This window comes from Loxodonta africana, chromosome 13 (genome assembly GCF_030014295.1).
Source record: "Loxodonta africana isolate mLoxAfr1 chromosome 13, mLoxAfr1.hap2, whole genome shotgun sequence".
Taxonomy (NCBI): Eukaryota; Metazoa; Chordata; class Mammalia; order Proboscidea; family Elephantidae; genus Loxodonta; species Loxodonta africana.
In genome coordinates, this window is record NC_087354.1 from 9,056,119 (window position 1) to 9,078,870 (window position 22,752).

The window sequence follows — 22,752 nt, forward strand, 5'->3', positions numbered from 1 at the left end:
ATTTTTGTCCTGTTTCTCTCCTTTCATATTTTGATATTACATGTTATTCACACCTTGTTTTCCCGGCAGTGGAAGAGTGGTGGTGGTCAGGTCTCTGCCTCTGTGATTAAGCCTCAGTCACAGGCATGCTCTGTGACCTTGGGTCTCAGGTGTGTGGCCCTCTTGCTCCTGCTTCCCCTTCCACATTTCAGCTTTGGGCTCAACAAATAATCTTGCCCCACCCCCAGGAGTAGGTTATTTTACTAATTGTCCAGAAAAAGCAGTTTGTGTCACCATTCTCCCCACATATTATGGTTTTTCTCCCATAGTGGTAATACAGGAGAAAGGTCCAGGTGGAGTTTTTTGTCCCTTCCACATCACTTCTTGTTCTCTCCACATTTGTACAACAGATACTTTATAGGGCAAATATATACAAATTATCAGAAAAATGTGGACTTCAACTAGACAAATAGGTAATGAATAGAAAACTTTGGAACGTAAAATAGACTCCATGCTCACCAGTAATCAATGACCCACACACATAAATGCAGGAATGTAACAGGTGACCACAGCTCTGGGAACTCAGTGTGGTGGGAATCTTCCTACAGGGCTGATTTGAATCAGTTCAACATTTTGGGGAAGCAATTTGGCAATAAATCCAAATCATTAAATTGTTATAGCTCTGAGGACCAAAGTTTGGCTAGCAACTCACACTCAGAGAACTAAAACTAGGACACATTAGCTGATAAAATCTAGTTCTTGGTATTTTATGAACGATAATTTCCCGGTTTAGACTGTTGCGTACTATGGTTATATAAGATGTTAACAATTAGGGGAAGCAAGTGAAGCATTTGTGGGCATTCTCTGTACTATTTCTGCAACTTGTTCTGTAAGTCTAATTATTCCAAAATAAAAAGTTTTAAAAAGTGAACACATCCTTTTTCTCCTCAACCTGCTGTCTCCACAGATGCCCTATCTCATGGAAAGATACTGCCCTACCCCCAGTCTTCAGGCTGGGGACTTCAGACTCATTCCCAATTTCTCCTCTTCTCCCTTCCTCCCAGCACCAGGAGGTTCCATCATGCCCGTCCCTCATGCCCTGGCTTGGGCTCGGTCCAATGTCATCTCCACAAAGCCCATCCTCCTTCCTCCCACTGATGCCAGAGTTAGAGTTCTAAAGCACTAACCACATTCTTTCCCTTTTTACCTTGAAACTATCATCAAAGGACCATAATCCTTGAGGCCCGCCTGTCTGTTCTCCTTCATGTCCAGCCACTTCCACCAGGCCACCTACCTTGCAGCCGCAGTCACCAGGCCTCTGGCTTCCCATACAAGCCATAGAATCCACACTCCTCTGCTCCTTCCACCACCTGTCTGTAGGTTTAACGTACTGTGATGATTACATGTTGCTATTCCACTGGAATTTCAAATACCAGCAGGGTCACCCATGGTGGACAGGTTTCAGCAGAGCTTCCAGACTAAGAAAGACTAAGAAAAAAGGTCTGGCCATCTACTTCCAAAAATCATAACAGACTATTGTTCGACATAGTGCTGGAAGATGAGCCCTCTAGGCCAGAAGGCATTTAAAACACACAGTAGCTGCCACAATGAACTCAAGCACACCAACAATTGTGAAGATGGCATAAGACTGGGCAACACTTCCTTCTGGCAGCATGAGTCAGAGCTGACTCGACAGTAACTAACAACTGTTCCTTCTACCCCAGGGCCTACCTGGTTTGTCTTAAGCTGTGGTCAAAAGCTGCTTCCTCCCTAGAGATTTCCTCAAATTTATTCACCTTCTAAAAGTGTTGATTGCTCTCTCTTTTGTGTTCTCACAATGCCAGATGAATCTTTTATTGTAGCGATGCTGAGAGACTGCTAGTGTCTTGATATCCATGCATTCCTCAGTTTTATATCCCAAGAACAGAGCTCAGTTTCTGGTTTATCATAGATTCACGAAGGCATGGTGTTGAGCTGAATATGTGCCAATGCTTCATTTACACCTTGCTTAATCATGTTACAAAAGCCACGAGACTTCATATAGGTGAGAAACAAGCCATTTTCCACCCTAAGAAATGACTCTGATGTTCACTACCTCCAATCCCTCCGCCAGCCGACAGAAAATGGCCAAGAACATCAAATCATATTCTACTTAAATGTCCTTTATTTCTGAAAAGGACTCAATCCAAATAAAGTTATCTTCAACTTCCTTAACAAGATTGGAATTGGCTCAAGACCCATCAGCGGGCTGGAAAGAATGTGCATGTTGGTATAGCTTCAACTGAACTGCTCAGCAGCCCATATAGTATTTGTCTAGATAGAGAGGGAGACAGAAAGTGCCATCTCAGCAAAGCTGTGGAGGACTTATCAGAATTTGCGTCACCAAGGCTCTCATGGGCAATTTGTGCAGTGAATTCAGCAGGCTGGAGCACGAGCTCTGACTCCTTTGTTAGCACGTGACATCACGCACCCCAAATAAACTTCTGGTCCCTCTGGCCTCTTCTGTGAAGTCAGGGGTGTGAGCTTGAGGACCCCTCTAATTCTCCATAACCCTTTTATTCTAATGTCTTCTGATGCTATCTTCAGTAGCACTCACATGCGTGCACACACTGTCGTAGTCACACACCCAGCCTTCTCCCAACAACACTGCTTTGCAGAGTTCCTTAGCTATTGGGTTTGGCACCACTCTTGGCTTGGTGTCCTAAACCACTCTTCTTTTAGACACCTGCCCCCAGGAGAGGACTGTTTTCTAGGATGATTTACAGGGGCTGCAGGACTTCCTGGGACCTTCTCAGGCCATTCTTGCGCCTTTGTCAGGAAGGCTCAACCAGAAGAACAAATATGAGTGTGGAATTCACGGGTGCAGGTCACCAAAGGCACTGCTTTAGAACTGCTGGAAATGCTACAATGAAACTAACACCAGTGGGAGGAGAACAGATGGCTCCTAGACTCACATAGGGAGAAATGTGAATAGTAAAAGGGAAACTGTGAGCACTGAAGAACGGGCTACAGAAAAGGCAAAGAGACAGACGTGCTCAGGTCATTGGAAAGGGAGCCTTTGCTATCAGCCCCACTCCAAAGGGCCTGAGAAACTCAGCCTCAAGGTCATCTTTCTCATTTTTTTGTAATTCCCTGCTTACCTAATTTCTAGGTACTGTCATGTCAGAACTCCTCTGTTGACAGGCGTGAGGATAGTCCCTGGACAGGGCAGGTAGGACATGTGGCTCCCAGTGGGCCTCATGGGCTCTGGGAGCCTAGTATCCAGAAGGGCACCACCCTGCCTAGCCTGTTCTCCCATCCTGGGGCACTGGGCCAGGGCACGCACCATGAGCTCCTTCATGGTGGTGGTTATGACTGCTTCGCACACCTGGGTCTGCAATCTACTCAGTGGACTCTTGCAAACTTCTCTGCCCACAGTAAATTGGTTGGATGCATACAAGTTTCTGAGCAAGTCACAGGCATACAGAGGGGTGGGAAGGTCTCCAGGAAGGACACATTTCTCCAAGTGTCACTTCCTGAGACACTCCTTTAAGCAGTCCTTAGGGGCCAACTTCATCTCTGACACACGGATTTGCCACCCTCCAAAGACATCTCTGAGACGACCCTTAGAAAAATGCCTCACTGTGCCCCTAGATTGACTCTCGACTCGATTCAATTCCCTGCCCTTTCTCAGCTAAGCCTCAGCCTGTAATTTCCTAATGGCTTTCCCGAGGCTGTTCTGCTGATCGCTCAAAGACAGAGCCAGCCAAGATCCTCCACACGTTTGTAGTCAGGGTTTTGTCGGCACTTCATTCCTAATTATGAACCATGGTCAGAGTGTCCCTGGGCACCCCATATTTCTCTGAGGCAAGCATCTCTCACCAAGAATAGGAAGGCAGAGGCTATAGTGACATCCTCGGACTTGCAGCCCTGAAGAGACCCAGGGCCTCCCTATCACTCCAAAATACCCCAAGGCAAAGCTGAACACTGGACATCTCTGTCCACTCAGACATAACCCACACAGCAGCTGGGAGGGACCTACTACACCAGCGCACGTGCAAGCTTTCCAATTTATTTCCCTCTCTGGTTTGTGTTCCAGGAGACCTGGCGGTACAGGGTTAAAGCACTCAACTTCTGACCGAAGGGTCAGCAGTTCAAACCCACCAGCTGCCCCGAGGGAAGATGTGGCAGTCTGCTTCTATAAAGATTTACAACCTTGAAACCCTATGGAGAAGTTCTACTCTGTCCTGTAGGGTCACTATGAGTCAGAATTGACTTGAAGGCAATGGGTTTGGCTTTTTGCCACCTCTCATGGCTTCATCCATCCATGTGACATGGCCTGGCCATGTGCTAAGTAAATGTCATTAATGTCATGCTACAAAATTGTATACATGGTGTGCAGTTGCACTCCTCCCATACCACAACATTTCCATGTTAATGGGATTATCAGCCTTAGCCTGAAATACATTATTCTAATGTCAGGGGTAGAGTTTAGGACAAGCTGTTAAAAGCTTATAATTTCTTTATTTAACTTGGAGAAGTCCTTTTGACCCTTATTCATGGCCAAAAAAACAGATGAAGGGTCGGAAGAGCCCAGCCTGGTCTGAGCTCTGCACTGTCCCCTCCCCCTGTACACCAGGAGTCATGCCTCTTCACCTACCTCTCTTTCCCTGATCAATCAGGAGCAGGTCTCCTTGACACGACTTCCTTACAGCTCCATCTGTCCATCTTTGCTTCATGCCTGCATCATCTCCCTTCCAGCAATGGGCTCCTTCTCCTCGATTTCTACACTCCTCTATCCTATTGGCGTGGTGGGTAAGAGCTACAGCTGCTAACCAAAAGGTCAGCAGTTCAAATCCAATTGTTCCTTGGAAATCCTATGGGGCAGTTCTACTGTGTCCTATAGAGTTGCTATGAGTTGGAATCGACTTGATGACTTGATGGCAACGAGTTTTTTTTTTTTTTTAAATACCTTCCCCCGAGGGCTTGGTGGTGCAATGGTTAAGTGCTTAGCTGCTAACTGAGAGGTTGGCAGTTGAGCCCGCCCAACAGCTTTGCAGGAGAAAAACCTGGCAATCTGCTCCTGTAAAGACTACAGCATAGAAAACCTTATGGAGCAGATTGACTCTGTCACACAGGGTCGCTATGAGCCAAAACTGACTTGACGGCACCGACAACACCACCCCTCCCCCACACCACCGGCAGACTGGAATCTCTAAAACACAAAGCTAATCATGTTCTCCGTGTGCTCACAGGCCTCCCATGACTCCCACCTCTGATCGCAGCCTTCAGGTTCTGGCTCTCCAGGAATGCTCCAGTGTTCTGTGAAACCTCAGACTCTGCACACGCTGGGCAGTGGCCCACTCTGTACCTTGGTACATGCCTCTCCTTTTGCCTGGAAAGTAAAACCTTCCTTTTCCATCTGGTAAATCCCTAGACCCCTTCAAGATTCTAACCAAGCTTATCCATTCTGTGAACTTGCCCAGAGGAGCATACCTCTGTGCGTTCCCACCCACTGCATCCTCTGCCCCGCACCCCTGTCATTGGCAGGTGTGCAGGTTGGTCTCCCCCCTCCAAATCATGACACCCAGGCATTAGACACCTGTCGTAATTCCTCATTGTATACCCAGTCACAGCACTGCCTGGCACACAGCAGGCATTAAAAACTTTCAAATTGTTATTCGTCTCATTCTCACTCCTGACAGCTTGCTCAATTATGCGTCAGCCGTAGTAGGGAAACTCAACTACCTTTGCAGAGTTTTGGAAGAGTGACTAGGTTATGCTGGTGACCTCCATGAAGGCACTGCCCTGGTCTCAGGCATGCAGACAGGCAGTGCAGGTCACAGCAGGCAGAGCTGCAGCGGCCACTGCCCACTCACAGCTGCCCACTCACCCCCTCAACCAAAAAAAACCAGCCCATTGCTGTCCAGTAGATTCTGACTCATAGTGACTTTTCAGGACAGAGTAGAACTGCCCCATACAGTTTCCAAGGAGCGGCTGGTGGATTTGAACTGCTGACTTTTGGTAAGCAGCCAAGCTCTTAACAGAGGTTAAGAGATATGGGAATTCATGAATGAGGTCACAGTGAGTCTGACCCAGTGCCTGCCTAGCTGCAGTAACTCCAAGTAGGCTCAGGGGTTTTAACAAAACCAAAGCAGGCAGAAAACGGAAGTGCCTAGTGGCTTCGGCTTACAACATGTCTTCTGCCAGTGCCACACAACAGTGAGCATTCACTTTGCCCCGGGAGAGCATATTTTATAACCAATCTTAAAGCAGGGGGTGGGGGGTGGACTCGGGTCACTGGTGAATCAAGGTGGGTTCTCCTTGGGGAATGTGAGCTTCAAAGAGGAGACAGCCCCTAAGGTAGGACTAATGGGTGCAGGGACAGGGTGGACTGGGCACAGGTCCCTGACTTGCTTCAGGCTCTGGTTATTGTTCCACAAAAAACCCACTGCCGTCGAGTCGATTCCGACTCATAGCTACCCTATAGGACAAAGTTGAACTGCCCCATAGAGTTTCCAAGGAGCGCCTGGCAGATTTGAACTGCCGACCTCTTGGTTATTACTGTTAGTTGCCCTTAAGTCAGCTTTGACTCATGGAGGCCTTATGTACAACAAAACAAAACATTGCCTGGTTGTCCTCCTTATTAGTTAGTAGAATATGCTTTTATAAAAGTGCTGGAGAAAAGAACGACCTCAGCATGTCAAATACTCGAGGAATCTTTGAAAGGCAGGAAACAGACGGCAGAGGACACAGCACCACAAGTAGGAAAGGACACAAGACTGCCCAGAAAAGATGTGGAGAGGCTCGCTGGGTCTATGTTCCCAGAAAGCAGCACCCAAATAGGGCTTCAGTCAAGCCTGGACCATCCTGGGAAATGGAGGCCATAGTGTCTTCAGCTGGCCTCCTTTCATACAGAAGCAGGGGGTGAGTCCCCCACCCACCACTCATTGTAAAAGGAATAAAAGAGGCCAGAGATAAGAGAGACCCCCCGCCATGTCCTAGAAAACCCATTGCCCATTGAGTTGATTCCAACTCATAGTGACTCTATCGACTCTATAGGTCAGAGTAGAACTGCCGCATAGCGTTTCCAAGGAGCACCTAGTGGATTTGAACTGCCGGCATTTTGGTTAGCAGCTGTAGCTCTTAACCAGTGCGCCACCAGGGTTTCCCCATGTCCCAGAGATACAAAAAAAAGCCCTGATTATAAATATTGAAAATGAAAGCACCAGATAACCCACATTAAATGGTTTCCTCTCTGACAATCTAAAAGCACATGAAAACACCTAAGGGTGCTCTGAGTGTTTTTTATACCTTTGGGTTTGTAGTTTTCTATTATTTACATTTTTTAAAATGCCCCTACTTTTACCAAAACCACCCTTTCCATTTGTATGGAGACCAGGGTTATCTACTTATTTATGTATCTACACCCTCATCTCCTTACAGAAGGGACCAGAAGAGCTCTTGGTTAATGGTCACTTGTCCAGCAATTAAAGGTGAGAGAGGCCCTGAGCCTTCTCAGCAGAGAGCAGCGCTGCCACCTGGTGGCTGAATCATGTGCCAGCTGTGCTCAGGGCAGGAGGGGGTGCTGAAGCCAGGGCCTGTTAGGAGGTATATGCTCACAGTGTTTGCCTCAGTATTTCCCTTGTCTTCTTGCCAGGTTTCAAAGTTGTCATGGACAGGACAAGACAAGGTGTGGCAGGGCCTGCAAAACTGGACCCAGGGCAGGGCCACTAGCCAACCTTGTGAGCCTGAAGCTCTACGTGAGAAGCACCCATGAGGAAGGAAATGCGCCAGGGCCCTGGGATGAGCTGACAGGGAGGCCTGAAGAGAAGCAGGTGTCCCTTCCCCAAGGGGTCCTGGGAACTGGGTCTGTGCCCATGGGAAAGGGATTGAAGGCAGAAAGGAGGGGCACTTGTAAGGGAAACTTGTGAGATGTGGGGAACAAGTTGTATTGCTGTGGGGACAACATAAAATTGGGGAACAGAGCCTTCTCCACGTTCCGGCTTAGATGGTGGGCGCTGATGAGGCCTGCTACCATCACCACAAAGGAACCCTGCAGCCTCGGGAGCTGATTTCCCACGAAGGCTTCTGCCATGGTGCAGCACTCCCTAAGTAGTGGGACTCCCTAAAGAAATGAGTGGGGCACCATGGTGGCCACAAGCCAGGCAAGTGTGCTCACGGGGATGTGAACTCACTGGTGGGAAGCAGGAGGGGAGCACTGATCCCTAGGGTGGGCAGGGACCAAGTGGGACCGAAGAGCACTGCACTGAGCAGCAGCAAAGGCGCCCCTCCCCCATGCAGCTTCCTCTCCCGGAGCAGCAGCTCCAGCCACAGGGGAAGCTATTGGATAGGAGAGCCACAGGGCACACAAGGCAGGCCACACAACACTGGCAGCACAATGCCAGGAACACAACACTGAACACGCAAAGCACAAAGCGCTAGAAACACAAAGCCAGGCAACATGCCAGGCAAACACCACCACACACAAGACTCAGTGCACGCACCACCAGGAAGATTGCATCAAGCACACAATACAAAGCAAACACGCTGGGCACACTGTCAGGTACACACAGCTGGACACACACACTGTCAGGTACACCAGCCTGGCCACATGTTCCAGAATACAACATGCATACAAAGCCAAATACACACGCCAGGCACACACACCAGGTGCACACAATCAGCACAAAACAACAGGCACACACTGGGAACACAACAGCAGGCACAGAAGGGTGGGCACACACACGAGGCACACACTGTGGAAACATCTGGAAAACAAGACCAGGCACTCACAGCTGGACACACATCACCAGGCTCGCTGTGGCAGGCACATGTGCCAGGTCCAGAACCTGGCATACCATCAGGTACACAATGCTGAGTTTGCATGCTGGTACACACACACAGAAAAATGAAAAATTAGGAATAAAAAAGTGGATTTCAAGGGTTTTATAAGAGTCTTAAAGATATAAAATAATTTTAGATCATCAAGATATATAACCATGTTAAAAAAAAAAACATTCTTTGATGGTTACGGGGATGGGCAGGGAGGGAGAGGGGTATTCACTAATTAGATAGTAGACAAGAATTATTTTAGGTAAAGGGGAGGACAACACACAATACAGGGGAAGCCAGCACAATTGGACTAATTCAAAAGCTACGAAGTTTCCTGAATACATCCAAAGACTTCGAGGGACAGAGTAGCAGGGGTGGGAGTCTGGGGACCATGGTTTCAGGGGACATCTAGGTCAACTGGCATAACAAAGTGCATTAAGAAAACGTTCTGCATCCCACTTTGGCGAGTGGTGCCTGGGGTCTAGAGACTCCAACAGCCTGAGACCTGAAGAATTAGATGGTGCCTGGCTACCATCAATGACTTCGCTGACAGGGAACACAACAGAGAGTCCCTAACGGAGCTGGAAAAAAGTGGGATGCAGACCTCATATTCTAGTAGTAAGACCAGACTTAACGATCTGACTGAGACTAGAGGGACCCCAGAGGTCATAGCCCCTGACTCTCTGTTAGCCCAAAACTAAAACCATTCCCAAAGCCAACTCTTCAAACAAAGATTAGACTGGACTATAGAGCATAAAATGATGCTGGTGAGAAGTGTGCTTCTTAGCTCAAGTAGACACATGAGACTACATGGGCAGCTCCTGTCTGCAGGCAAAATGAGAAAGCAGAGGAGGACAAGACCTGATCGAATGGACACAGGAAATACAGGGTGGAGAGGGAGAGTATGGTGTCACATTGTGTGGAGAACAACTAGGGTCGCATAACAATGTGTGTATAAGTTTTTATATGAGAAACTGACTTGAATTGTAAACTTGCACTTACAGCACAATAAAAATAAAAATTAAAAAATGGAAGCTCTTAACAAAATGGGCAGTGCAATAGGCAGAGTATTGGTCCTTAAAATGTGCCCACACCCAAGTTCCCTGACCTGTGACTCTGTCACCCTAGCTGGCCAACAGTCTTTGAAGATATGATTAAAGGTATGAAACTTGAGGAGGGGAGATTTGTGTCTGGGAGCCACCAGGGTTTCAGGATCATTCGTTACTGCTGTAACATTACAGCCATTCCACCTATAATCCTGTGTGTGCATGTGTGATAGCTTACTTCACAGTCCCTACTGATGGACATCAGTTATTCTGAGTCTTTTACTAGAACAAATCATGCTGCTGTATGTTCACGTGTACACCTCAGTTCTTATTTTCTGCCAGGGTATCTTTGGCAGAGTCACCTCAGTCACTCAGGGCAAAGGCACATCTCAGCTAGATATTACTAACCATTTCCACAGGGTTATACTGATGTCTGGGACCATCTGATAAAATGCTGTAAGCGGGCTAGATCAGGGGAAAGATCAGAGGTTTGTTGGCATTGGGCACTTGCACTCTTCTCTGGTCTTAAAGTCCAGAAAGCAGGGAACAAACTTCCCTGCTTCTCTCAGGGTGACCTGCCTCCACCCTCCACCATGCTGTAATCCCCCATCGTCTCTGAACTCTGCCTCCCCTGGGCTTTATGAGCAGCACTTCTAACCTTTAGCCACGAGGTGGCGCCACAAAGTAACCGTCTAAGGGACTCTGACCCTCCCTCCCTCACACCCTCCCCCCCCCCCACTGGGTTTCTTCTCTGAAACCCCATAGATTTAGCTCTGAAGGAACATCGCAGCTCCAGAATCAGGCACGTGTGGCTCTTTTTAAAGCAGCACTGAATGATTTTTATGTAGTTCCTTTCTTTTGCTGATAAAAAAACTTAATAACAGACTGATGCAGGTAATGCTTGCCCTTCAGGGCAAAGTGACCTTGCTCTTTCGGAAGTCCTTGGAGTCCAGTGTTTTCCGGACTCCAGGGCTCTCAGAGGGGACTTTTCCCGCCTTTGATAGATGGTGTCAAACCTAAAAAGGAAACCAGGGTTACAGCAGCCTCCCAGGAGTCTTAAACATAAAAAAGAAGAGTTTCTCTTTAAATAAGTGCCCTTGGGTGCGATAGCCTTTTGAGCAGAAAATCAGTAACCCCCAATATGGTGTTAGTGAGGGAGAAGACAGATCATTTCTGGAAGGAACACATGGCAACTTGTGATGGGTCCCTGAGATGAGGGAAATGATGGAATCTCTGGCTGTATCAAGCTTGATGTCTGAGAGTCTGCATTAAGGGCACAAGGGCCTTTCTTATCCACCTCTGTGACCCCAGCCCTTCAGTAAAGTGCTCACAGAAGCGGTTCAGCAGTGCCGCGGCAAGACACACACTAGGCAGCAGCGCCCTCTGGCGGGTGCCGCCCGGGGGCTCATGGCTCAGCTATGGGGCACCAGAGCTCCGGTCCCTGGGGCTGGCACCGCTCTATCAGGGCTGAGCGCAATGGGCCTCTGCCCGCTCGCCCCCACCTTCACCGAGCGCCCTTGTGCAGTAGAACCAGTGCCAGGCAAACGTTTATTATGTGAATGCGACTGTCAAAACGATTCCATCTTCAGCAGCTCCACCAGCGGAGGCCTCTTTGCAAAGCAGCAGTGTTTCTGCGCAGGGCTGCCCCAGGCTCACTGTGCTGGGCGCTAGGCCGTCGCTGGTGTCACAGGCCTGTCTCTGTGCCACTCCTGAGCTCTCTGTGGTGCCACGGGAGGTCGTGGTGAGTCTCTGGGAGTCCTTCTTCGGGTAATCCGAGTGGTATTTAACGGAAAGCAAAGCAGGAAAACAAGACTCCTTGGCCAGTGAAAGCCCTGTGGCAGGACCTGGCATTCAGAAGACTTCTCATGGAGCCCTAACAACTAGCCTGCCTTAAGGGACTGCCCCACCCCCACCCTCTCCAAGACCCAGACCAGTCTATCTTGGTAGGAGATATGACTATCTACAAGGGCTGTCCCAAGTCCCCCTGAGTGGAGAACGATGCTCCCAGCCACACACCCCTCTGTCAGACCAGAAGGGATTAATCCGGCGCATGATCTCGGCCCTGCCAGTGATCACCACGCCCCCCAAGTGAGGAGCTCTGAGTTTCCAGAACTCCTCAAATATTAGAGGCAATCGCCTCAAAAGCCTTGCTGCAGGGGGCGTGTTGCATACTTCCAACTCTCAGGAGTTGTCTGGAGACACCAGCTCCAGCAGACCTTCGGGAGCAAAGGGCGCCAGCTGCACCAGACGCACTCCCATCGCGCATAGGTGCCATCTTGGGGAAGGAGCCGCAGCCTGGGAGCGGGTATAAAGACTTCTTCGGCCTGCGGGCCTTAGCTTCCCCACAGCTGCAGTGAAGGAGGTCATGCCACAAACTGAGTGATGTGGTGTTGAGAGCACAAAGAGAAAAGGGCCTGGCGCGGAGCAGATGCTGAGCTAAGGTACTCTAGCTATTTCCCCCATCTGCCACTGCCACGGCAGATGTCTCGCCAGAACTTAGAGCATTTGGCTCACTTGTTCATTCTTCCTGCGGGAGCTTTAGAGGTCTGCTCTGTCTTATGAGTAGACTTTGTTGTGGGCCCAGGCTGTGCCGAGCACCTTCTCTCACGGACTGAAATACCTGGAAGGCTGACAAAACACGTGGATTCATTTCTGCCTTTGACTAACAACTGAACACTGAATAAAATCTACTAAACCATGGTTTCAGATTTTGAGCCACAAGCATTGCAATAGTGTGATCCCTGAGAACAAGCAGATGAAAGAGGTGAGCCCTACAATTGGATCACCTTCCAGGCTGCAGTACAGGCGGGAGGATCCCAAGTGGAGCACAGGGGTCCCCGGGGCTGAGAAGACGGGCTGAACAGGGGACCTGAGAGGAGGAACTGCACATTGGGTCCCTGCACAGAAGTGGATTAATGAACTAATGTATGCTCGGCCCATACCGATGTACTTGGCTATTATCATTATGAGGGCAGCTACCACAGGTGGGCCAGGCCTAGGTCCGTTCTTCACATAGTGAGATATTCTTGACTGGATGCAGTCTTGAATGCCTTCATTTGAAGTCTCCATTTCCACAAGATCTTCTTTGAAGATGATTCGCAAAGGGGTACACAGCTCACGGAAATGCAAGACGATTTCCATCATCACCTTCAGTCTACTCGTAGATGGCATTCTAAATTCACAAAACCATGTTCATTTTTGAGCACTTCTGATGTGCCAGACATTGCAGCTATTATACAATTTAACTTAGTCCTTTATAACAGTTCTCTTATGTATACATACTACCTTCCCTTTTCTTTTCTAAAGAACTTACACAACACATGAACGCATTTTATGGAGAAAAAAAAAGAAAACAGAAGTATATAGAACACAAAGCTAAAATCTTTTATTGCCAACGTCTACACATGAATGCATTTTATGGAGAAAAAAAAAGAAAACAGAAGTATATAGAACACAAAGCTAAAATCCTTTATTGCCAACGTCTACCAGCCTCCATGCCCAATCCTACTTTTGTCCCTGAGCATACAGTTATGAGGGAGACGTGATTCTAAACAATTTTATATATTCAATCATTTGTCTATCTTTAGGGAGTGTTGCTTTGTTTTCTATTGCAAGACAAGGACACCAGCTAGTTATTGTTACTGGATAGTACCTGGAGTAACTGGAGGAACTTACCTGAGGCTCAATCTCCCCGTCAAACTGTGGTCAAAGAGTATCTGTCTCCAGGCTGTTGAGTGGTCAGCTTGATATGGTGAGGGTGAGACGGTGCAGACCTGGGTAGATAGTAAGTGTCCAAAAACTCTGAGTTCTGCATATTACCATGACCAATATGCTAGTTTCTAGCCTTCCTTATATACTACAAAACATGTCTCTCTCCTTGTTCGGGTTACTGTCCAGGTCTGCACTGTCTTACCCTCATCATCTCAGCCCAACCACTCAACAGCCCTGGAGGCAGATACTCTTTGACCACTGTTCAACAAGGAGATTGAGCCTCAGTAAGTTCCTCCAGTTACTCCAGGTACCAGCCAGTAATAATGAATAACGAGGGATGGGAAGTTGTTGATGTTGTCTCTCTTCTCTGTCACAATTTATCTAGTGTGGCTACTCTTCCAACAAACCACAATAATGTCCAGGGTCTCCTGGAGGGGTGGGAGCCACTGGCTGGTCAGCAACAGTGAGCACGGTGGTCACGGTCCCAGGTTCTGGAGCTAAACCACCTGAGCTCACATCCCCACGTATGTCTTAGGAGCTCTGTGAACCTGAGAGGCTATTTCACTTCTCTTGGCCACAGGGTCCTTTTCAAGATTAAGACAATAGCAGCTCCCACCTCAGAGGGTGGTTAAAAGGATCCGATGCTCACAATGCCTAGAGCACTTAGAACAGTACCTAGTACAGCACTCAGTTCATAGATGCTATAATTGCTTATTTCTAACTATTTTATGAGTACCAGTCTATTCTTGTTAATGAGTCTTCCTCCAGTCCTGATGCAGCCTTCTTCTCCATATAGTCCAGCTTCAATTAAGTGTTCTGGAAGTGAAGAGGACTTGATGCACTTACCGATGAAGATCGAAGACTATAGCCTTCTATATAGATTACACCTCAACATAAAACAAAAATCCCCACAACTGGACCAATAAGCAACATCATGATAAACGGAGAAAAGATTGAAGCTGTGAAGGAATTCATTTTACTTGGATCCACAATCAATGCCCATAGAAGCAGCAGTCCAGAAATTAAATGACATATTACATTAGGCAGATATGTTGCAAAAGACCTCTTTAAAGTGTTAAAAAGGAAAATGTCACTTTGAGGACTAAGGTGTGCCTGACTCAAGCTATGGTATATTCAAGCAACTCATATGCACATGAAAGCCAGATGATAAATAAGGAAGATGGAAGAAGAATTGATGTATTTGAATTATGGTATTGGTGAATAATATTAAATATACCATGGACTGCCAGAAAAATGAATAAATCTATCTTGGAAGAAGTACAGCCTGAATTCTGGGTGCCGGCTCTAGGGGAAGGCTTTCTCTTTAGGTTCTGGGGGAAAGTCATTGTTATCAATCTTCTCCTGGTCCAGGATCTTCTCAGAGCAGGGACCCCAGGTACAAAGGACGTGCTCCACTGCCAGCTCTTCTTTCTTGGTGGTGTGAGGTCTCTGCTGGCTTCTCTCTCCTTTTATCTCTCTTTTTTGTAATTTATTATTGTGCTTTAGGTGAAAATTTACAGCTCAAGTCAATGTCTCATACAAAAATTTATACACACATTGTTATGTGACACTAGTTGCAATTCCCACAACGTGACAGCACACTCCCCCTTTCCGCCCACATTTTTGTGCCCATTTAAACAGCTCATGTCCCTTCCTGGCTTTCATCCTGTCTCCAGGCATTCCCATTTGGCCTTGTGTATGTGATCGAACTAAGAAGCACACCCTTCAAGAGTATTACTTTTTGTTTGATAGTCCAGTCTAATCTTTGTCTGAAGAGTGGGCTTCAGGAATGGTTTTAGTTCTGGGTTAAGAGGACATCTGGGGGCCATAGTTTTGGGGGTTCCGCCAGTCTCTGTCAGACCATTAAGCCTGGCCTTTTTACATGAATTTGAGTTATGCTCCACACTTTTCTCCTGCTCCTTCTGGGACTCTCTGTTGTGTTCCCTGTCAGGGGGGTCGTTAGTGGTAGCCAGGCACCATCTAGTTCTTCTGGTCTTAGACTGATGGAGTCTCTGATTTATGTGGACTTTTTGTCTCTTGGGCTAATATTTTTCTTGTGTCTTTGGTGTCCTTCATTCTCCTTTGTTCCAAGTGGGTCGGGACCAATTCATACATCTTAGATGGCTGCTTGCAAGCTTTTAAAACCCCAGATGCCACACACCAAAGTGGGATGCAGAACATTTTCTTAGTGAACTTTATTATGCCAGTTGACCTAGATGTCCACCAAAACTATGGTCCCCAGGCCCCAACCCCAGCTATGCTATCCTTCAAAGTGCTTGGTTGTGTTCAGGAAACTTCTCAGCTTTTGTTTTGGTCCAGTTGTGCAGACTTCCCCTGTATTGTGTGTTGTCCTTCTCTTCACCTATTATTACTAGTATTTTTGGATTATACTTGTATTTTTTTCTTCTAAAACTAAAAGCTAGCCTTAAGTAATATTGACTGATTTTCTTCTATTTGTTTCTATTTTATTCTATTTGTTTCTACTTTAAGTTTAAAAATTTTTTTTCAGTTATATTTGATGCAAACCAAAGAATATATTTAAGATGTATCAAGTTATAAAGGACAATAACTAAACCAATAGCAACCTGTGAGCCAATCCCTTAATTTAAGAACTAGTGCAGACAGGCTTGAGCATTGTGCTTTTTAAAGATCTATGTCTGAACAATGAATAAAAACAAGCACAGACTGAGATCTCAGAAACTCTGCATGGCAGCTAAAGTGCTGGTGAACTGAGGTGAGTCCAGAAAAGGCAAAGGAGGAAGAGGGGCAGCACAGAAGTTGGGAGATCCCACCCACTGGCACCTGGAAGACTTGGCTTATAATGGCCATTTGGGACAGGGATGAACAGCACCTAGAACAAAGAACATAGGATGGAAGGTAAACAGAAGAAGTTGTAGTTCAATTTTGAAGACAGTGCAGATCGTCTGTGGGAGTATGCAGGCCACACACTTGGGAGGGCCTCAGGGAGACTGAGGCACTGTGAGTGCTGTTGAATCTTGCTGATACCTGAGGCAGGTAGGTTGTAAAATCTAGATATACTGAAAAGCTGCACAGCCCAGCCATCAGCCAGGGTGAGAAAAATATATCAGACAGGCAACACAGATGGAAACAACTGATGACTGCCTGCCCACAGCGGAACACTGTGGGAGAGCCTGTACAGGGGCACCAATTGAGGGAAGGACACAACGCACTCCCCACCTTTGCCTCAGGAAAGCCAACCCCCACCACTTAAGTTCACATCCACAGCCAGCAAAAAGCCCCCATGCATGCACATTGAGCTTCAGAGCCCAGACCATCTCACACTCCACTTAAGGAGGTGAAAAAAAACAACCCCAGTGGTATACTCAGGGCCACAGCCAAAATCTAAAAAAAACAGAGAGCCAACACACCAGCAAAGTCAGCCACATCAGGGAAAACCAGCCAGAATAAGCATCCAGAAGCTTAACCACCCACATAAAACCACACACAGAGCTCCAGAAGCAGTGGTGAAAAAGCCTTCAGATAAGCGAGCCCTCTAGTGGCTCTGAGGATAAGATAGTGGAGCAAAATCTAACAAGTATAGCCCATTGTTGTCAAGTCAATTCCAACTCATAGCAACCCTACAGGACAGAGTAGAACTGCCCCATAGGGTTTCCAAAGCTGTAATCTTTACAGAAGCAGACTGCAACATCTTTATCCAGGGAGCTGCTGGTGGGTTTGAACTGCTGGCCTTTTGGTTAGCAACTGAGTGCTTTAACCACTGCACCACCAGGGCTTCTTCTAACAGGTATAATTCCTTTGAAAGTTAGAAAAGTTAGAATTTAAAATATTAAAAATTTCAAAAAGACATCAAAATGACCCACATTCTTCAAAAAATAATAAAACACACAAAGTTGCAAGAAAAGAAGGACCAATGAAAATGAATACATGAAGAAGAGGAAATTTCTCCTGTGAAGACCACATTAATGAGAAAAAAAAAAGAAAATTTCCAGACAATAGTGTTAAATATGTTTAAAGAATGCAAAAAGCACACAGAAAAGAAACAAACAGAGATCAGGAAGCAAACTGAGGAACAAAATGAGCAACTCAATAAAGAAAATGAAAATGCCAAAAAGAGAGAGAATTACTAGAACTAAAGAATAAAACAACTGAATTAGAAAATGCAAGAGAAATACTCAACAATAAAGAACAGATAGAAGGTAGAATAAGTGAACTAGAAGACAGAGTAACTGAACATATCTAGTATCAAGAGAAATAAAAGAAAAACAAAGCCAAATAAGAATATGAAATTCATTCAAGAAATCTAATACTAGAATTACTGGAATTTCAACACATCATGACAATAATAAAGGCATGGAAAGAATTTTCCAACTATCCAAAAGAATAGAGGATTTCCCAGGCCTGCACAGAGAACCAAAATACAAGAATCTACACAAACCCCTATTAAAAGAGATACAAAAAGATCAATCCCATGCCACATTCTAATAACATTCTTGAAAACCAGAGAATTCTGAAAGCAGCAAGAGAAAAACACAAAATAAAATACCCAGGGTCCTTCACAAGAATCAGTACAGATTACTCCTCAGAAAATCTAGAGGACAGAAGACAATGGAGTGACATATATAAATATCAAACAAAAACAATTGTCAATCCAGAATTACTTACGCAGTAAAGTTGTCATTCAAAAGTGAGATAGAAATCATGACTTTCCCAAATAAACAGAAGCTTTGTTTTTTTTCTGTAAACTTACCACTTCCAGACCAGTTCTACAAGTATTACTCAAGAGAGTTCTCCAAGTGGAAAAGCAAAAATATTAAACAAATGCTCTATTTTGTACACGGAAAAAAATGAGAGAGAAGGAGAAATCAAAAAAGAAAAAATGGAGGAGCCGGAGCCAAGATGGCTGACTAGGTAGAAGCTATTGCAGATCCCTCTTGCAACAAAGACTCAGAAAAACAAGTGAATCGATCACATACATGACAATCTACGAACCCTGACCATCAAACACAGATCTAAAGAGTTGACCTGAGTGACAGAGGAGCGAAAAGCCAAGCCCTGAAGCAGCAACCGCCTCTGGAACCGGCATTCCACGCCACAGTCTTGAGCCCTCATGGTTCCCTGGTGCCGAGTGGCAGGGCTGATTGCGGCTTGCTGAGGCGGGGCAGGCACGGGACACAGCCCTAACCCCTAACCCCCTGGGGTAACCTGGGGAGAGATTCAGCCAGCACAAGCAGGCTTCACACTGACATGGCTAACGAGAGAACAAGCAACCGCAGGGAAGGAGCAACTGTTTTCGGAGCCTGGAGCCAGCGTCCCAGCCAGAAAACCTTGGTGCCGGGCTTTGGACTGGGTGCAGGGGGGCTGAGCATGGCTTCCTGAGACGGCGCAAACACAGCACGCAGGCCTAGCCCCCTGAAGTGACCTTGGGGGAAGCCCAGCCAACGCATGCAGGCAGCGCAACAATGCAGCTGACAGGAGAAGTCACCAGGAGGCAGCAACTGGGTTTGGAGCCTTGAGTATGGCATCCCAGCCGGGGAACCTTGGCGCTGGGCTTTGGACTGGGAGAGGAGGAGACCACGGCTTCTGAGACAGCACAAACACGGGAAGTGGGCCTTACCCTCGAGGGCAATCTGGACCCAGCCAGAGCACACAGGCTACACGCCCATCCAGAATCTCAGATAAAAGTCATCACCAAGCAAGATAAGTAACTTTGTCTATATTGCTGGGTGCTACTCTCTTCTATCTGATCCCTCCCCTCCCTGCCCCAGGCGGCTTCTTTAACATTGGAATTTCCTGGGCCAGGGAGTGAAGTGCACTGTGTTTTTTTTTTTGTTTTTTGTTTTTTTGTCTTTTCCTAACCCATTCTCCTGGCCTGAGAGAAGCAGCTACTAAAAACCCCGGGATGAAAAATCCTTCCCTGATTTCCCTAAATTGGAATAAAAATACAGAACCAGCTCCAGCCAAGCATATGAGATCCACAGTCTTTGGCTTTGATCCCTACAGGAAACAAGGTGGCTATTTCAATGCAAAGGCAATTCTGATAGAGATCTGACTGTCATTGTTTTAGCAGATCACTGGAAAGACAAGTTTTCCAGGTGTGATATCTCTACCTATTAAACACAGCCCTCACTGATCCACAACAGGGAACTAAGGGCTGAAGCTCCACCCAAACCACCTAGCCACCTGCCAAAGGGGTCTGAGGATACTGACACCTACCAATATTTAGAGGTACATGCATTGGGTGCCTAAGGTACAGCTGCAGAGCCCACCCATCAAAGTGCTTTAGGAATAGAGACACACCTACCTCACTGGCACTTGGGGGAAGTGTGTCAGCATTCTGCCCCCCCTGGAATGTGACCCCCTGCTGCTACTAGAATCTGGTGCACACGACTATCACCACTACTCCTCTAAGTTAATAGGTGACAGTCTACACCACACACTTGGTGACCCAAAATCGGAACACCTAAGCTGATTCTGTTCAAGAATAGTGAATGGACTCTTAGGCTTATATATCTGGTAACAGCCCAAACCAGCTGGTAATAGGACATAAGTGATTCAAAGGCAACAACAATCAAGACAGCGCAATCTAGCAGCCCATCTGGGTATACTAAAACAAAACAAAACAAGAAAAGACTCAGTGAGCAAATATAAAATATATCATTACAATATCTTATAGATGATTCAGAGACAGCAGTCGATATAAAACCACACAAAGAAGCAGACCATGATTGCTTCTACAACTCCCCAAATTAAAGAATCAAAATCTTTCCCAAATGAAAATACAATCCTGGAATTCCCAGATGCAGAATATAAAAAACTAATACACAGAATGCTTCAAGACATCAGGGATGACCTCAGAAATGAAATGAGGCAATCTACAGAAAAAGCCAAGGAACACACTGATAAAGCAGTTGAAGAACTCAAAAAGATTATTCAAGAACATAGTGGAAAAATTAATAAGCTGCAAGAATCCATAGAGAGACAGCATTCAGAAATCCAAAAGATTAACAGTAAAATTACGGAATTAGACAACACAATAGAAAGTCAGAGGAGCAGAATCGAGAAATTGGAACGCAGAGTGGCGGAGTTGGAGGATAAGGTAATTGACACCAATATGGTTGAAGAAAAATCAGATAAAAGAATTTTAAAAAATGAAGAAACCCTAAGAATCATGTGGGACTCTATCAAGAAGAATAACTTGCATGTGATTGGAGTTCCAGAATAGGGAGGGATAACAGAAAATACAGAGAGAACAGCTGAAGATCTGTTGGCAGAAAACTTCCCTGGCATCATGAAAGACGAAAGGATATCTATCCAAGATGCTCATCGAACTCCATATAAGATTGATCCAAAAAGAAAATCACCAAGACATATCATCCAACTTGCCAAAACCAAAGATAAAGATAAAATTTTAAAAGCAGCCAGAGATAAGTGGAAAAACGTACCTTGCTCATGGATAGGAAGACTTAATATAGTAAAAATACCTATTCTACCAAAAGCCATCTATATATACAATGCACTTCCGATCCAAATTCCAACGACATTTTTTAATGTGATGGAGAAACAAATCACCAACTTCATATGGAAGAAAAGAAGCCCTGGATAAGTAAAAAACAAAAAACAAAACAAAACAAAAAACCACAAAAAGACAAACAACCCAATTAAAAACTGGATATGAACACACACTTCACTATAGAAGATATTCCGGCGGCTAACAGATACGTGAGAAAATGCTCTCGATAATTAGCCATTAGAGAAATGCAAATTAAAACCACGATGAGATTCCATCTCACTCCAACAAGGCTGGCATTAATCCAAAAAACACAAAAGAATAAATGCTGGAGAGGCTGCAGAGAGATTGGAACTCTTACACACTGCTGGTGGGATTGTAAAATGGTACAACCACTTTGAAAATCTACCTGGCATTTCCTTAAAAAGTTTGAAATAGAACTACCATACAACCCAGAAATCCCACTCCTTGGAATATGTCCTAGAGAAATAAGAGTCTTTACACGAACAGATATATGCACACCCATGTTTATTGCAGCTCTGTTTACAATAGCAAAAAGCTGGAAGCAACCAAGGTGTCCAACAACGGATGAATAGATAAATAAATTATGGTATATTCACACAATGGAATACTACGCATCAATAAGGAACAGTGATGAATCTGTGAAACATTGCATAACATGGAGGAACCTGGAAGGCATTATGCCGAGTGAAATCAGTCAGATGCAAAAGGACAAATATTGTATAAGACCACTATTATAAGAGCTTCAGAAATAGTTTAAACTGAGAAGAACACATTCTTTTGTGGTTACGAGAGGGGGAGGGAGGGAGGGAGGGTGGGAGAGGGTTATTTACTGATTAGATAGTAGATAAGAACTACTTTAGGTGAAGGGAAGTACAATACTCAATACAGGGAAGGTCAGCTTAATTGGACTGAACCAAAAGCAAAGAAGCTCCTTGGATAAACTGAATGCTTCGTAGGTCAGAGGAGCAAGGGCGGGGGTTTGGGGACTATGGGTTCAGGGAACATCTAAGTCAATTGGCAAAATAAATTCTATTAAGAAAACATTCTGCATCCCACTTTGAAGTATGGCGTCTGGGGTCTTAAATGCTAACAAGCGGCCATCTAAGATGAATCATTTGGTCTCAACCCACCTGGATCAAAGCAGAATGTAGAACACCAAGGTCACAAGATAATTATGAGCCTAAGAGACAAAAAGGGCCACGTGAACTAGAGACTTACATCATCCTGAGACCAAAAGAACTAGATGGTGCCTGGCCACAACCGATGACTGCCCTGACAGGGAACACAACAGAGAACCCCTGAGGGAGCAGGAGAACAGTGGGATGCAGACCCCAAATTCTCATAAAAAGATCAGGCTTAATGGTCTGACTGAGACTAGAAGAATCCCAGTGGTCATGGTCCCCAAACCTTCTGTTGGCCCAGGATAGGAACCATTCCCGAAGACAACTCATCAGACATGGAATGGACTGGACAATGGGTTGGAGAGAGATGCTGATGAGGAGTGAGCTACTGGTATCAGGTGGACACTTGAGACTGTGTTGGCATCTCCTGTCTGGAGGGGAGATGAGAGGGTAGAGAGGGTTAGAAACCGGCAAAACAGTCACGAAAGGAGAGACTGGAAGGAGGGAGCGGGCTGACTTATTAGGGGGAGAGTAAATGGGAGTATGTAGTAAGGTGTATATAAGTTTA